The following is an 18,972-nucleotide window of genomic DNA, read 5'->3' as shown; positions in this document are numbered from 1 at the left end:
AAAAATCAGACAATGTGATTTTATGGATTTTTTTTTTCTCATTTTGTCTCTCATAGTTGAGGTATACCTATGATGAAAATTACAGGCCTCTCTCATCTTTTTAAGTGGGAGAACTTGCACAATTGGTGGCTGACTAAATACTTTTTTGCCCCACTGTATGCAAGACCTCCTGCTACCATGATAACATCAGAAGAAAGCTTAAGAGAATTATATGATATAACTTTTTTCTGGTTTGCACTTCATTTTAAAAGATTAGAGTATGTCAGCAAAGAACATAAATTTCATATGAGACTGATGATATCATTTTAGACAAACTGAAACTTCTGAGGAAAACTACCAGTTACCAGCATCACTTCAGACTAGTGATAGTAGCAGTGCATCTCATATACATCAACCACTGGTGAAAAGCGCAGATGGCCACACTTCCATTGTAAAGCCTCTGATATCAGTAGCTGATCATGTGAATAATATTGTATTGTGAAAAGTATTGTAACCTTATCACTATTATGAAAAGAACTTCAGGGAAAGCAGCCCAGTCTCCATTTGGTAAGGAATTTTATACATTTAAAAAATTATATATTCATTCATTTACTTTGATATCCACATGTTAACAAAGACATGAATAGCAAAAATGCAGAAATATAATACTGTAGAGCTCTTGTTTATATTAAAAGGTGCATTGATTTTTTTGAAATCATCAAATGTGAATTGATTAAAAACAAGTCTCATGTACAATATTAATCATTTTCACCTGGTAGTCCACCAAGAAGGGAAAATTATTTCCAAATAAACTGCAATTTTTTGCTGATAAAATTTAATGGTTTTGGGGTAAAAAATAATAGCCAAAAATCATTAGCTCCTGGGGCTCTGCCCCTGGGCTCCACTGGGTGCCTGTGACCCCCAAACCCCTGGCTTTTTTCAGACTTTTTTAACATTTTTCATTCTCATCCCTGCACTTGGCAACCAATTTGGAGCTCGACGTGGGCAACAATGCGAGTACTTTGTCTCCCGGTGTGAACTCCCTAAGGCACGTGCCCGTCGTACAGTCGGACTTGCCATTGTTGCGCCTGCCACAAATTCTCTTGGGTTAAGTGCGTGAGTGTGTGGAGTTTGGCACACAGGTCGAGAATGTATTGAATTTTGTTCTTACTGGGTGAAGGTCCCTCCTCCCAATTTTCATGTAGCACGTCCAAAATGCCACGCGGCTTACACCCATATAACAATTCAAATGGTGAAAACCCTGTGGAGGCTTGCGGGACCTCTCATACTGCAAATAACAGGGGCTCAAGCCACTTATCCCAATTACGTGCATCTTCACTTATTAACTTCCGAATTATATTTTTGAGGGTTCGATTAAACCATTCTACTAAGCCATCTGTTTGTGGATGATAAACACTGCTGCGGATAGGCTTAATCCCCAGTAGCCCATACAGCTCACGCAGTGTGCGTGACATGAATGTAGTGCCTTGGTCTGTCAGGATTTCTTTCGGAATCCCAACCCGGGAGATAAAGCGGAACAGTGCTTCTGCTATACTGCGTGCTGAGATATTGCGGAGAGGCACTGCTTCCAGATATCGCATTGCATAGACCACCAGAACTAAAATAAAGTGATATCCCCATGCAGACTGATCTATTGGCCCGATGACATCCATCCCAATTCTTTCGAAAGGGATCTCAATTAAAGGGAGAGGGCGCAAAGGCGCTTTTGGAGTGGCCGCAGGATTTACTAATTGGCATTTGTGGCATGCCGCACACCACCGATAGACATCCCCGTGAATACCTGGCCAATAGAACCTGGCCATTATTTGGGCTAGTGTCTTATCCTGCCCCAAGTGTCTGGCCATGGGATTAAAGTGAACTGCCTGGAATATGAATTCCCGGCTGCTCTTTGGAATTAACAGCTGTGTTATCTTTTCGTCAGTTTGAGTGTCCTGCGTCACTCAGTATAGCCGATCCTTAATAATAGCAAAGTAGAGAAAGGCCGGAGTCGCATTTGGCTGGAGAATTTGACCATCGATTACTCTCACTTGGTCAAATGCATGCCGCAGAGTCCCGTCTCGCGACTGCTCTAACGAGAAATCCCCAAGGGAATCCCTGAGAGAGGGAGGAGGGGTGCTCCTCACTCCATGCATCGCCCTGACGCGGTGCTGACGTAGATGACTCTGTGATAGCTTCTCCTGCCAATGCTATTCCAGGGCTTTCCCTAGCTGAATTATGTCAGGACCCACTCTTCACTATGTGTGTCATTAATTCCTTAAACCCTGGCCTATCAGTCCCCAAAATTAGCAAGTGGGTGAGACGAGGGTTAACCGCCACCTTTACACTATAGTTTCTCCCTCAAAATAGAATGTAGGCAGACACCAAAGGGTAGTTGTGAACATCCCTGTGCACACACAACACCTTCACCATTCGTGATCTCCCCAGTGCCTCACCTTGCACCAGGCTTTGGTGGATTGAGGTCTGGTTACACCTGGAATCCACCAAAGCCTGATACGTATCCCCTTAGACACTTACCGGTATTCGATACACTCTGGCCCAATCGAGGACGGTTTCTGGCACATCGGAGACCTGGACCACCGTGCCCACCTCCATCGTGGATCACTGATGTTGAAGATGTCCTGGCTCCCTGCAGCACCAGCACACCGGCCCAGGCTCTCCCTCTGCACCAGTGTTACTGACATCACTCACCTGAGGGGGAGGAGACACAGACAAGGAAGGGGGAAATGGGAGGACACCGTAGGTGTGCCGGGCCGGCTGGGGGGGAGCCAGCCCCCGCCTCCACAGTGGGGGATTGGGGCGAGGACGGGAAGCAGAGGGAGAGGGGAAGAGAGGAGAAGAGGAGGCACACCTTCCTGCCATCGGAACTGCCACCATGTCATCCTGTGCCAGCTCGATCGCCTGGTCCAGCGATGCCAGGCGATGACACTGGACCCACTCCACCGTTCCTTCCAGAAGTAGCACGACGAATTGTTCCAGTGTCACCAGTTCAATCACTCCCTCAGTGTCATGGTCATCTGCCCTCAGCCACCGCCGGCAGGCGTCCCAGAGTTGCTGCCCGAACGCGAACAGCCGGCCGACCTCCTCCAAGCATAGTGAGCAGAAGCGCTGCCGTTGTTGCTCTGGGGAGCGGCCGACACTCTGGAGGATGGCTCTTCGTAGGTCTGCATACACAAGATGGCTGTTGGTGGGGAGCTGCAACGCAGCCAGCTGTGCCTCACCTGTCAGCAGGGGGAGGAGGCGGGCCACGCTCTTGTCCACCAGCCAACCCCACGCCTCCGCTGCCTGCTCGAAGAGCATGAGGAAGGCTTCCGGGTCATCATGCAGACCCATCTTCATTAGGTTAAGGTGGAGAGGGTCTGCTCCGGTGGCGGTCGTGAGCCCCACTGATGCGAGCAGGTGCCGGAACACCTGGCGGTCTTCCTGTTGGGCCAGCACCAAGGCTTCGAACCGTTGTTCTTGCACACCAAGCGCTGGTCACCCTTCCAGAGGGCGACCAGCGCTTGGTGCTGCTTCTGCTGGGCTGTGGCGAGGGCATGGATGAGGTCCTTGAACGGCGAGGACCCCATGGGGCTGTTCTCTTCTGCGCTCGTCCCAGGTTTCGGCACCACTGTAGCGAGATTCAGGTGTGGGTGGAGCACAGAAGCATGGCAGGCAGCTGTTTGAGTTGAAGAGGGGTTTTTATTTTACAACCTTTCAGCGTAGGGCTCCAAAAAACTCTCACTGTCTCACACACGCACGCACGCACACACACACATACAAGCTGTCAACGAGCCCTTGGTGCCGACCTCCCCTTCTCACTCTCCTTTTATCAGGCGCAGTCACTGAAGGAGACACACAAATGCACATTAATTGACAACAGGTGTAGTGACATGACCACTCACCTTCCCTGACTCTGCCCTCGATTCACAGACCGATATCTGGCCACGCCCCCATTGCATATAGATAGATAGATAGATAGATAGATAGATAGATAGATAGATAGATAGATAGATAGATAGATTTATTTGATTTTTTTTACCATAAAAATGGCAAAATAGACACATTATGTATAGCTGCAACAAGCGGAGCAGTCAGTTTTCCCTTACAATATCATTGTTTGTTTTTTATATCTGCTGAAATAATATGGAGTGAAAAAAGTCATGATGGGTTCACTGTCAAATCAGAACAGAATAGCAAATAACTCATAATATATGCATTCTATTTCCTCCCTAGTTCATTTGTCAAAGCAGCAATATCATAAAGTACAAATAAGAGCTAGCAGATGCAGAACACTGGAATGTTCAGCGTCTAATGTGCTGTGATCGAGAGTTTAATGAGTTTGCACTTCGAGCTTCTCTAATTTGATGCATCTTTTGTGTCCAGGTCCTTGGGGCCTCAGTGCAATGATAGTGTAATGGCATTTCCATTATAGACTCTGTGAATCTCTGCTCTTTTTTTCACAAACTGTTGGAATCCTGCTGAAGAAGCAGGAGAGGCATCACATAAAGTAGATAATGAAGTGCAGGAAATTTGAGGAAATTGTGGATAAGAAACGCTATTAACACAATCCGGTCTTAAGACACCATATTGGGAAGGGATTAGCTAATGAAGATAGTCATGTGAGCGATGAGTGTTTCTGTCTTTCTATTCAGTCTTCTCCTCACTGATTTGCAACCCTGGCTTTACAAAAAGATGAAAGCCTATTTCAGTGTACAGCTTCCTCTATGCATGGCAACTAACTTCTTATTTGCACACAGTGGGTCTGATGATGGTAGGTTGCTTGGTTAGTGTAGTACTTGGAGCGGGTGGGTGGAGCACAGAAGTACAGCAGGCCAGAACTGAGTTTCCAAAAACTCTTTATTTTGACACTTTTCAGTTGTCATACACACACCCCCAGTCACAGACATGCACACACATCAGTTGTCTGGTTGGGGAGAGCGCTCCTTTCCTCTACTCTCTCTCCTTATGTAGGGTGCAGTCACTGGGGGAGACACACAAGCACACATTAATAGATATCAGGTGCAGTGATTCTGCCACTTACCTTCCCTGACTCCGCCCTCTGGTCACAGACCGACGCTTGACAATGCCCCCGCTGCCACATACCCCCACCGCCCGACTCAGGCTGGGCGGCCGTCTGGCCTGCAGCCGACTCCCCTCCTCCCCCTTGATGGGAGAGGAAGCCCACCATGACCATCTGCGCCCCCGGCCTGTGGATCACCTTGAAGTTAAAGGGCTGGAGTGCCAGATACCAACGGGTGATCCACACGTTGGCATCTCTCATGCAGTGGAGCCACTGGAGGGGAGCGTGGTCTGAACAGAGGGTGAAAGGGCATCCCAGCAGGTAGTAGTGGAAGGTGAGGACCGCCCACTTGATGGCAAGGCACTCTTTCTTGATGGTGCTGTAGCATCCCCCACGCACCAACAGATTTCTGCTGATATACAGCACTGGACGGTCCTCCCCGTCCAGGGACAAAACAGCCCCCAGCCCTCTGTCCAATGCATCTGTCTGTAACATAAAGGGGAGAAAAAAGTCAGGGGAGTGTAACAGTGGCTCCCCACACAGTGCAGCCTTCACCTCAGAGAAAGCCCACTGGCATTGCTCCGTCCACTGGACCGGATCTGGTGCCCCCTTTTTAGTGAGATCAGTCAGCGGGCTGGTGATGTCTGAATAATTAGGTATAAACTTACGATAGTAGCTGGCCAGCCCCAGGAACTGTCTCACCCCCTTTTTGGTCTTGGGCCTCAGGTAGGCCACAATCGCTGCTATCTTGTCAACTTGGGGACGCACCTGCCCATTGCCCAAGTGGAAGCCCAGATACCGTACTTCCACCCGCCCAATCGCACACTTCTTCGGGTTGGCCGTGAGACCCGCTCACCTCAGCGACCTAAGGACGGCCCTCAGGTGTTGCAGATGCCGCGGCCAGTCATTACTATAGATTATTATGTCATCTAAGTATGCGGCCGCGTAGGTGGCATGGGGGCGGAGGACCCTGTCCATAAGCCGCTGGAACGTAGCGGGTGCCCCAAACAGCCCAAAAGGAAGTGTAACAAATTGGTGTAAACCAAACGGTGTGGAAAAGGCTGTTTTTTCTCAGGATAGTGGAGTCAAGGAGATCTGCCAATAACCCTTTGTCAAATCCAGTGTCGAGTAAAAGCGAGCCATGCCTAGTCGATCCAGCCATGGGATTAAAGTGAGCCACCTGGAATATTCATTCCCGGCGGCTCTTTGGAATCAAAAGCTGTGTAATCGGCTCCTTAGTCTGAGTGTCCTGCATCACTCGGTATAATCTATCTCCCATAATGGAGAAATAGGGGAAGGATGGGGTGGCATTTGGCTGGAGCGTTTGACCATCGATTACTCTCACTTGGTCAAATGCATGCCGCAGAGTCTTGTCTCGCGACTGTTCTAACAGGAAATCCACAAGGGATTCCCTGAGAGAAGGAGGAGGAGCCTGCGGCTCCTCACTCTGACGCGGTGATGATGTAGACGGCTCTGTGACAGCTGCTCCTGCCAATGGCACACCCGGACCTACCCCTGCTGAACTAAGGCAGGACCCTCTCTTCACTAAATGCCTCATTAACTCCCGAAATCCCGGCCAATCAGTCCCCAAAATTATCAAGTGGGTAAGGGGAGGATTAACTGCTGCCTTTACACTAAATTTTTCCCCTCGAAAAAAATTTGGACCACCACTAAAGGGTAGTTGTGAACATCCCAGTGCACACACAGCACCTTCACCAATTGTGCTCCCCCCAAATGCCTCGTCTTGCACCAGGATTTGGTGGATTGAGGTCTGATTACAGCCAGAGTCCACCAACGCCTGATATGTATCCCCTTGGATACTCACTGGTATGCGATATGCTCCGGCCTGATCGAGGGCGGCTCCTGGCGCATCAGGGATCTGAACCACCATGCCCACCTCCATTGCCGAGCACTGCTGCTGGAGGTGGCCCATCTCCCCGCAGCACCAGCAAACCGCCCCGGGCTTCCTCTCTGCACCAGCGGTCTGGGGCTCACTCACCTGAGGGGGGGAAGAGACAGACACAGAAGTGGGAAACGGGAGGGCACCGCGGGGACAGCAGGCCGGCTGGGGTGGAGTCTGCCCCCACCTCCGCGGTAGGGGAACGGGGCGAGGTTGAGACACAGAAGGGGAGGGGGAGAGAGAGAGGAGAGGTGAGAAGAGGAGACCTGCTGTCCTGCTGTCAGGACAGCCACCAAATAGTCCTCCGCCAGCTCGATGGCCTGATCCAGTGACACTGGGCAATGGTACTGGACCCACTCCGCGGTCCATTAGGGTAGTTGGGCGATTAACTGTTCCAGTACCACCTGATTGACGATTCCCTCGGCGTTGCGGTTGTCAGCCCTCAGCCACCACCAGCAGGCGTCCTGGAGTTGCTGGCCAAACGCAAACGGCCGGCCGACTTCCTCCAGGTGCAGAGCGTGGAAGCGCAGTCGGTGCTGTTCGGGGGGTGCGCCCCACATGCTGGAGGACGGCCCAGTGGAGATCTGCATAGACCAGCCGGCTGTCGGCGGGGAGCTGTAGCACAGCCAGCTGCGCCTCGCCCGTTAGCAGGGGGAGGAGGTGCACCATGCACTGTTCCACCGGCCAGCCCGAGGCCTCTGCTGCCTGCTCAAAGAGCGTGAGGAAGGCCTCGGGGTCGTCATGCAGGCCCATCTTCGTTAGGGTGAGGTAGGAAGAGCCCGCGGCGGTGGAGGTGGTGGACCCCACCGGCGCGAGGAGGTGCTGGAACACCTGTCGATCTTCCTGCTGTGCCAGCACCTTTGCTCCTGCTCCTTCCAAAGTGCGACTAGCACCTGGTGGTGGCTCTGCTGGGCCGTGGTGAGGGCGTGGACCAGGTCCGCAAAGCAGGATGACTCCATGGGGCTGTTCTTCTCTGTGCTCCGTCCCAGGTTTCGGCACCACTGTAGTACTTGGAGCGGGTGGGTGGAGCACAGAAATATGGCAGGCCAAAACTGAGTTTCCAAAAACTCTTTATTTTGACACTTTTCAGTTGTCATACACACGCTCCCAGTCACAGACACGCACACACATCAGTTGTCTGGTTGGGGATAGCGGTCCTTTCCTCTACTCTCTCTCCTTATGTAGGGCACGGTCACTGGGGGAGACACAAACACACGTTAATAGACATCAGGTGCAGTGATTCTGCCACTTACCTTCCCTGACTCCGCCCTCTGGTCACAGACCGATGCTTGACCACACCCCCGGTGCCACAGTTAGATACTGGATAGTACATGCAGCAGGGTCAATTGGTGGTCAGTTTCTATTAATGGAGGAAGTGTTGGATGGCCAATTAATTGTAATTGGAACTACGGTAGATAGAGACTGTGACTAAAGTCACAGTAATTTCCGCTAGCTGTTACAAATCAGGACGTCTGTTCACTGTACCTGATAGATCACGAATGGTAAGAGATAGAGAATAACACTAAGTGAGGAAAAGTTGTGCCCTGCTGCCCTGGACAAAATACAAATAAAAATAAAAAAACCTGATTGGAAATAAATCATGAAAATTGACAAAGCTATAAGAGATTGAAAAAAAAAAAGCCTGTTTTTCATGGATCATTCTGGATCAGTGATCCAGATCAGCACCAAAAGTCATAGCAATGTAATTCAGTCCAGAGCTATTCTTCATGTGAAATTTGGTGAGGATTGGTGGAAAACTGAGGGAAAAATAGTGTCCTAAAACTGTTAGGATAATAATAATAATAATAATAATAATAATAATAATAATAATAATAATAATAATTTTAAAAAAGCTCGATAGATACTGTGACTAAAGTCACAATGATTTGCACTAACTGACTTGGAAAAAAATAAAATAAAATAAATAAATAAATAAAATACCTGAGTGAAAAAATCATGAACATTGACAGAGTTATAAGTAATTGAAAAAAAAAACAAAAACAAATTTTTCATGCATCATTCCGATTCAGTGATCTGGATCAGCACCAAAAGGAGGAAGTGTTGGATGGCCGAATAATTGTAATTGTAACTAGATAGAGACTGTGACTAAAGTCACAGTAATTTGCGCTAGCTGTTACAAACCAGGACGTCTGTTCACCATACCCTATAGATCAGGAATGATAAAAGATAGAGAATCACACTAAGTGAGGAAAAGTTGCACCCTGCTGCCCTGAACAAAATAATAATAATAAAAAACCTGTTTGAAAAAAAAAATCATGAAAATTGACAAAGCTATAAGTGATTGAAAAAAAAGCCTGTTTTCATGGATCATTCTGGATCAGTGATCCAGATCAGCACCAAAAGTCATAGCAACATAATTAGCCTAGAGGTATTCTTCATGTGAAATTTGGTGAGGATTGATGGAAAACCAAGGGAGAAATAATGTCCTAAAATGTTATAATAATAATAATAATAATAATAATAATAATAATAAAACTTGATAGATATTGTGACTAAAGTCACAGTTATTTGCACTAGCTGACCTGAAAAAAAAATACAAAAGATAAAACCTTGATTGAAAAAATCATGAAAATTAACAGTTATAAATGATTGAAAAGAAAAACAACAACAACAACAACATATTTTATGGCTCATTCCGGATCAGTGATCCAGATCAACACCAAAAGTCATAGCAACGTAATTCAGCCCAGAGATATTCTTCATGTGAAATTTGGTGAGGATTGGTGGAAAACCAAGGGAGAAATTGTGTCCTAAAAATGTTAGGATAATAATAATAATAATAATAATAATAATTATTATTATTATTATTATTATTCATCTCATTATCTCTAGCCGCTTTATCCTTCTACAGGGTCGCAGGCAAGCTGGAGCCTATCCCAGCTGACTATGGGCGAAATGCAGGGTACACCCTGGACAAGTCGCCAGGTCATCACAGGGCTGACACATAGACACAGACAACCATTCACACTCACATTCACACCTACGGTCAATTTAGAGTCACCAGTTAACCTAACCTGCATGTCTTTGGACTATGGGGGAAACCGGAGCACCCGGAGGAAACCCACGCGGACACAGGGAGAACATGCAAACTCCGCACAGAAAGGCCCTCGCCGGCCCCAGGGCTCGAACCCAGGACCTTCTTGCTGTGATGCGACAGCGCTAACCACTACACCACCATGCCGCCCCATAATTATTATTATTATTATTATTATGAACAACTTGATAGATACTGTGACTAAAATCACAGTGATTTGCACTTGCTGACCTGAACAAAACAACAACAAAAAAAAACCTGATTGAAAAAATTTATGAAAATTGACAGAGTTATAAGTGATTGAAAAGAAAAAAAAAACACATTTTTCATGGATCATTCTGATTCAGTGATCTGGATCAGCACCAAAAGTCAGAGCAATGTAATTCAGTCCAGAGGTATTCTTCATGTGAAATTTGTTGATGACTGGTTGAAAACTGAGGGAGAAATAGCATCCTAAAAACCGAAGAAGAAGAAGTAAAAAGATCCTGAGAGGGAGTAACAATTTGTGCCAGCGCTGCTAGCACAAATTAAAGAAGGACTAGTCAGTAATAATATTCCTTAAAAGTGTACCTGTTTGGTAGGTGTATGATGTACACGTAGGTATGATGGAACTACAGGACTTCACAAGCTTTACCTGCTCATTCATACAAATAACCAATATGCCAATCATGTGGCATCAGTGCAGTGCAGGAAGTTATTGTTCACATCAAACAGAAAATGTGATCATAGTGACTTTAAACGTGACATGGTTGTTGGTGTCAGACGGGTTGGTTTGAGCATTTCAGAATTTGCTGACACACAACAGTCTGTAGAGTTTATACAGAATGGTACAAAAAGCCTCCAGTGAGTGGAGGTTCTACAGGCAGAAATGCCTTGTTGAGGGAGATCAGAGAAGAATGGCCAGACTGATTCAAGCTGACAGGGACTCACATAATCACTTTTTACAACCATGATGAACTGAAAACATCTTAATCCAAACACGCATTTGAGCTGGATGGCCAACAAGGGGAGAAGCCCACACTGAGTTTCGCTTCTGTGAGCCAAGAAGAGCTGAAGATTGAGAAAAAAATGTTTTTCCTTCGATATAGTTTCATCCCAAGTCAGTCAGAGTCCCAAGTCAGGTTCTATGGCCAAGTCAACCAAACATGGTTCGCCTCAAGCCCGGATTGGGTTCGGTAGTGAGGACGACAAGGATAATAGTTTTATCCATTCCCAAGCACATTCCTTGTGAAAAAAATGAATGTGGATGTGCGGATCAAATTCAAATCTGTATTTCTACTTGTTAAAAAATAAAAATAAACATTCCCTGCTTATTCCCATGAAGGTATTTTTATTCAGTTATGCAACCTATAAATACTTGAGTTTTGGCAAAGAATCAGTTGATCACAACACATAAGCACTGTTCTGCTTTTAGAGCATGTCCATTCCAAACTGATCAGTAATTAATTCCTAGCTAAAGGCAGAGAGAGAAATAGAGAAACCTCCTATAGGTTGCTGATGTGCTGAACTGTCTGTTGACCTTTTAATCCCACTCTCTGTTCGTTCTGCTCCAAGCTGTTTGTATAAAAAGAATCACAGTGGAGCGTGAGATCCCACAGGCAAATCTTCCTTCAAGAAATGATTCTGTACCATTTGTTTCTTCTGTTCTTCAATTCGCTACATATTACTGCCACATGTACTCTTTTGGGTGGCACAGTGGTGTAGTGGTTAGCACGGTCGCCTCACAGCAAGAAGGTTCTGGATTCAAACCCAGCTGCCGGCAAGGGCCTTTCTGTGTGGAGTTTGCATATTCTCCCCGTGTCTGCTTCGGTTTCCTCAGGTGCTCCGGTTTCTCCCACAATCGAAAGACATGCAGGTTAGTTTAATATGGGATGGCCTTGGGCTGGGGTGCCCTTGAGTGAGGCACCTAACTCCCAACTGCTCCCCGGGCGCTGTTAGCATGGCTGCCCACTGCTCTGGGTGTGTGCATGTGTGTGTTCACTGCTTCAGACGGGTTAAATGCAGAGAGAAAATTTCACAAGTGTGTGATGAATAAAGTTGTGCTCTCTTTCTTTCTTTCTGGCTTATAGCCAACTCGGTGCCATGTGCCTCATTGGCTATCAGCTCATGTATGACTTGATTTCATGGAATAACTTTTAAATAGTATACAGTTATGCCCGGGCGGCACGGTGGTGTAGTGGTTAGCGCTGTCGCCTCACAGCAAGAAGGTCCGGGTTCGAGCCCCGTGGCCGGCGAGGGCCTTTCTGTGTGGAGTTTGCATGTTCTCCCCGTGTCCGCGTGGGTTTCCTCCGGGTGCTCCGGTTTCCCCCACAGTCCAAAGACATGCAGGTTAGGTTAACTGGTGACTCTAAATTGACCGTAGGTGTGAGTGTGAATGGTTGTCTGTGTCTATGTGTCAGCCCTGTGATGACCTGGCGACTTGTCCAGGGTGTACCCCGCCTTTCGCCCATAGTCAGCTGGGATAGGCTCCAGCTTGCCTGCGACCCTGTAGAAGGATAAAGCGGCTAGAGATAATGAGATAATGAGATGAGATGAGACAGTTATGCCCCAAAATAGGAGTTACGCCCCTTGTTTCCGGGTGAGGCTGAGAACTTTTTGAAGTATCCTCATATGCATAATAGAAATGGCATTAAAGCACAAGGTTATTGCAATTATTAAATCTGTAAGAAACCGACACTGGATCATGCTTTCCATAAATGTTAAATAAACAACTTCTCACATTTTGAAAAAGGAAAAAACAAACAATAGTTTATGAGGCATATCCTCAATACAAATCCCTGTGTAAGTTATTAAAAATATGATCAAAATTTTACTATCTAATTTTACTCTGAGCACTCACACCTTGTACATACAGTATACACCTTGTAACCAGGACTATTGTTCAAGTTGTGCTGTGACAGTAAATTAATCAACGACTTCTGACTAATCAGTATTGAGAATGCAGTAACACTGTGGTATAAATTGATTTAACTGCTGATCATGTGCTAAAAAGTAAATTCCAGCTCTGTTATTGTATTATGGGTGAAAGATTTGTGAAATGATTTTCTGAGGTGTTCTGATGTGTTTAGGATCCACTGAAGCACAGAAAAAAAAAGAATTATGGTTTCTTCCAACAATTTGCAATAATTGTTTTAAAGGGGGAAGGATTAAAAATGGTCCTAAGGGTAAGAGAAAAGAATAACTTATCTCAACCAATACCTACTGCTTTCTAAATTACTACTAGGTTACCTGGTCTGGTACTGTATCAGCACCACACCAACTTACCACTGGTGTCCCTCAAGGTTCAGTCCTTGGTCTGCTTCTCTTCTCCCTCTACACCCAGTCTCTTGGCCCAATTATCTATGCTAATGGTCAATCCTACCACTGCTATGCTGATGACACCCAATTGTTTACCTCTTTTCCTCCTTCTGACACACAGATATCCACTTGCATCTCTGCTTGCCTGTGTGACATCCAGAGCTGGATGCACAACCATCACCTGAAGCTCAACCCAGGCAAGACAGAGGTAATCATTTATCTCAACCAATACCTACTAATTTCTAGATTACTACTAGGTTACGGGCGGTGTCGTGGTTAGCACTGTCGCCTCACAGCAAGAAGGTCCAGGTTCAAGCCCGTGGCCGGCAAGGGCCTTTCTGTGTGGAGTTTGCATGTTCTCCCCGTGTCTGCGTGGGCTTCCTCCGGGTGCTCCGGTTTCCCCCACAGTCCAAAGACATGCAGGTTATGTTAACTGGTGGCTCTAAATTGACCATAGGTGTGAATGTGAGTGTGAATGGTTGTCTGTGTCTATGTGTCAGCCCTGTGATGACCTGGCGACTTGTCCAGGGTGTACCCCACCTTTCGCCCATAGTCAGCTGGGATAGGCTCCAGCTTGCCTGCAACCCTGTAGAACAGGATAAAGCAGCTAGAGATAATGAGATGAGATGAGACTACTAGGTTACCTGGTAATGTATACTGTACCTACTTATTGAGGTGACATTGGGCATACCTAACAACCTGTGTTTTCTCTCCCCCCCAAAAAAAAAATCTGTCCCCCTGAGTTACATGTCAATCCTGGGATCAAGATGCTGACCTCTTCTGCTCCTCAAATCTGCCTGATCCATCTTGATGCCCTGTGTCTGTTTGGAGTCTCATCACATCACTCCTGTGGAGGACGGCCCCATATGGACAGTTGAATGTCACACTTGGAAGATGCTCTGGACACTTACAGTAATGCTTTTATGGCTGAGGATTACAGTTGACTTGCTAACTTTAGGACTGGAGTTGTCATGAACAGTTTTGCACTCAAGTTTCCGTTAATGAAGACTTATCAACGAAACTGACTTCATGTTAAAACTGTTAATGTTATAGTCATGTTGTCTGTTGTTGTCCAGGTGAGGATGGGTTCCCTTTTGGGTCTGGTTCCTCTCAAGGTTCCTTCCTCATGTCGTCTGGGGGAGTTTTTTCCTTGCCACCATCACCAGAGGCATGCTCATTGGGGATAGATTAGGGATAAAATTGGCTCATGTCTTGGGTCATTCAGATTCTGTAAAGTTGCTTTGGGACAATGTTAATTGTTAAAAGCACTATGCAAACAAACTTGACTTAATCTACATTCCTGCTCTGTCCTCTCCACCCCTAGACATTGTAATCTCCCTGGGGGACATCTCTAGGTCTTCATCACCCAGTGGAAAGAACCTAGGGGGTCATGTTTGATGACAAACTTTCCTCCTCAGAGAACTTCACTGCAGTGACCCAGACATGTAGATTTCTCCTCTAAAACATCCAAAGGGTCCACCCTTTTCTTACCACCTACTCAGCTCCTGGTCCAAGCACTGATCCTCTCCTGCTTGGACTACTGCAACTCTTTCCTTGCTGGCCTTCCAGCTCCTGCCATCAGACCCCTTGCAGCTCATTCAGAATGCTGCAGCTTGCCTGGTCTACAACCTCCCTCATTCTTCCCATGTCACTCCTCTGCTTGCTGACCAGCACTGGCTACCTATCTCAGCTCGCATCAAATTTAAGGCATTGGTGCTAGTTTACCAGGCTGTCAAGGGGTTAGGACCAGCATACATCCAGAGTCTGATCCATCTCTATACACCAGCCAGATCCCTATACTCCACTACTACTGGTCGCCTGGCCCATCCTCTCTCCGCTCCTGCCCAGCCCACTCAAGACTACTTGGTCTTGGTTCCCCGTTGGTGGAATGACCTTCCAATTGAGGTCAGAACTGCTGACTCCTTGACCACCTTCAAGCGCAGACTGTAGACTCACCTCTTCAGGCTGCACCTTTCCCCTGCTTCTCTGCCCACTGTATGACTGCATTTCCATCTAGTCCAACCAGGCTGTGTCCTGTCTCGCCTGGGGTTAGTCGTTTTGAGTTCTCTATTTAATTGTGCTTTATATGGTTGGTTTGTTTCCTTGGCTGTTTGAGTATTGGGATTTCAACAGAATAGTACACTAGGTATTGCTGTCACTTGTTCAGCTGGCAGAACTTTCCTGTCTAGAAATCCAGCACTTCATGTACCTGACTTTGCACTCATTGTATGTCACTCTGGATAAAAGTGTCTGCTAAATGCCATATAATGTGATGTAATGATAAAATCCTAGATGTTTACATGCAGATAGAATCCTGGATGTTTCCATAAAAATCTATAAGAATATTATTATTACATTCTGATCAGATTAAAACTACAGATCAGTGCTGTGATAGTTTTTTTCAATTTCATACAAATGAAGTGAAAAACAGTAAAATTATAATTCTGTGTAAATTGCTCTCCACCTCATTTTCCTTACCAAATCACCTTTCTTCCCTTCTCACACTTTGCTCTTCTGCTTCTTTTCAAGTTTCTACTCTACACTGTTAGAAATAGAGGTACAGTAGGAGTCCAGTTCTGTCCCCCAAGGTACAAGCTACACTAATGTACCCCCTAGGGCTCATTATTAGACCTCATGTGTACCTTTTTAGGGCCAAAAAATTACATATATGTCCCCAAGCAGTATAAGTACCTTACAGGGTACTGCCCCAGTGACAAGCCATTATACCCCTAAAGGTAGAATAATGTACTTTAATTTCTGAGAGTGTGAGACACTGGTGCCCTCAAGTTTTCAAACTAGAAATATTATGAGGTGAAGAGCTTATTGTGATTTATATGATGGTGTCTAAATAAATACCACATATCTTTTCTATACAGACATCCTAATCCCATTTTGGTATCAAGTGAATCCTTATTAATTGTCTCACTCTGACTAGTCTGGAATTTTATTCATAATAAAATCAATAATCTCATTTGTGTCATGCATTTGTTCTGCTGCTGGAGAGAAACAGCGTGCAGCTTGTCTGAATCAATTTACAATATTTCAGATGGTTATGATTGGTCCTGAGGGAGAGTGAGATTGGGAAGGTTACAAGATCGATCCATCAGCCATATCACCTTCTACACACACACACATACACATCATGATCAGGAGGGACTTATTTAATATGACAGCTGCAGTTTTGTGCTTTTTGACTTAACCACTTTGCTTGGTTTTTGGACACTTTAAAGTCATGACAGCTCCAACTTATTTCCTTCTCATTAGATCGAGTTGTAGAGGTTGCTATGTCAAGTTCATCTCATGAATACTGCCACCACGACATCTGGATTTGGAACCATGTCTAGAGCTGCTGGTGTGTCATCAAAATCTATGAGCTCTAATGAGTAGCTGGAGCTGGAAGACACACAGCTTGTTTGCTGAAATGGTGGGTTTGGGCAACATTTATCATACCAATTGGCAAATAAGGAAAGGCAGGCTGGTAGAGACTGGCTGAATCCAAATAAATATGGTATGCAGTTTCCATTTCCTTTTATTATTTTAGCACATATTAGGCTGTTAATTTTTAGGATGCTAGACAGCAAACTGTACAAGACTCGCTCACACTCAGGTACAAAATAATATAAAGGACTGATATGGGGGGGGGGGGATAAAAACAAAAAGCATTCATTTGTCCTTGAGCTGAGTAGATCCTGTTTTGAAAGGGTCTGACTTCTGCTGACTCCTTATGTCAATAAAAATAAATCTAAAATAAAAGATAAAGCACCAAAAGTATAGAATAGCTTTCCAAGTAGTGTATGGGAGTCAGACACAGTCTCAGTGTTTTAGTCTCGGCTGAAAACATATCTTTTTAGTCAAGCCTTTTGTTAATAGTTTTTTAAACTGGGATGTACAAGGGTAAGTCAAAAAGTTTTAAGACAAATCTTTATTTATGAAAATAACAAAGCTATTTCTCTACATATCCTCCATTTAAGTCTAAACACTTCTGTAAGTGATGTTTCCATCGGAGAATTCCTTCTTTGTAGAATTCTGGGGGATGTATTTCACACCTTTTGAAATTATAATGTCTGTCTTAGAATTTTTTGACTTACCCTCGTATGGATGTGGTCACTCCTCTCACATGTTCAATCAGGTTTGTTGATGGTGTAGTGGCTGCTGCTTTATGTCCCAGGGCTCCCTCATGACTATGTTACCTTCTGGCTCTCCCCTTTTAGTTATGCTGGCATAGTTAGTCTTGCTGGAGTCCCTGCTTGCACTCAGTGCAAAATGTATACTGTTCTTAACCATTATGTGACACTGGGTATACCAAACATCCTGTGTTTTTTTTCTCACCCATGTCTCTCTATCTCTCTCTCTCTGTTGAGTTACATGTCGATCATGAGACACCAGTAAGATGCTGACCTCTTCTGCTCCTCGGATCTGCCTGATCCATCCTGATGCCCTACTTCTGGCTGGAGTCTCATCACTCCACTCCTGTGGAGGACAGCCCCATATGGACATTCAAAAGTTGCAGTTGGATTATGGCTCCGGACACTTACAGTTTTGCTATGATGCCTGAGGACTACAATCACCATGATAACTTTAGGGCTGCAGTTGTCATGAACAGTTTTGCACTCAAGTCTCCATCAATGAACAGTTTATAGCTTCAACAAAACAGACTTCATGTTAAAACTATAATGAATTCCCTGGTTACACAGTTATACTGTGTGACTCTACAGGACACAGTTATAGAAGTGAGTTATTTATAATCACACTATCTGTTATCACCCAGAAGAGGATGGGTTCTCTTTTGAGTCTGGTTCCACTCAAGGTTTCTTCTTTGTGTCATCTGTGGGAGTTTTTCCTCACCACCATCACCACAGGCTTGCTCATCAGGGATAAATAAATTTATCACGGGTAAAATTAGCTCATATTTTTACAGTGTTTAAATTTCTGTAAAGGTGCTTTGTGACAATGTCTGCTGTTAAAATGTTTTTTTTTTTTTTTTACCTATGTGTAACCCAAATGTCTGTACTGTGATGGACACCGAGTGTGTAACAATCACTTGGGTTGTGACAGTGAATGTGTTGCCTTCACACATCCTCCCCACAATGCCCCAGATTCTGGCGAGCTTTTGAAGAGTCCCTGTGTTTGTGTGTCTTTAAAAGGCCAGGCTATGGTACACAGACTCGCTTCTCTGTTTGAAGCTGGAGAAACAACAAAGTCTCTGCAGTATAACAGCTCTGAGGCTCAGAAACTGAGATGATGTGAAATGTGAGACATAAACATGTGAAGATCAGAACATCTGTCAGTCATGCTTCTTTGTGTATCTTATGCCTGCTTTCTCCTGATGGTCTTTATGCTAAGAAGACGCTATAACTCACAATCAATAACTGCACACACACACACACACACAAAAATAACAAAATGTGAGCTTGGACTTGAATCAGAACTGGAATGTGGTGAATCCGCAAGCTCATTTTGGACTGTTTGCTTCTGTTTTGGATTCAATTTCACAAGAACACCCCTGAAAGTGTTGGCAAAAATAAACAAGAAAAGTGTTAATAAACAACAAAACAGAATACTCTGCCACTGTTCGCCTGCCTCCTTCCTGCATCCTCCTTCACACACCAGGTTGTACACACTTATTCAGGGGTCCAAACACTTTTACATGGACTGAGGAAATGCAGAAGTTATGGACTGATTTTTTGTTTGTTTGTTTGTTTCTTTGTTTGCTTGGTCCTC

The sequence above is a fragment of the Neoarius graeffei genome, chromosome 2 (genome assembly GCF_027579695.1).
Source record: "Neoarius graeffei isolate fNeoGra1 chromosome 2, fNeoGra1.pri, whole genome shotgun sequence".
In the NCBI taxonomy this organism is placed as follows: domain Eukaryota; kingdom Metazoa; phylum Chordata; class Actinopteri; order Siluriformes; family Ariidae; genus Neoarius; species Neoarius graeffei.
This window is presented reverse-complemented; position numbering follows the sequence as displayed.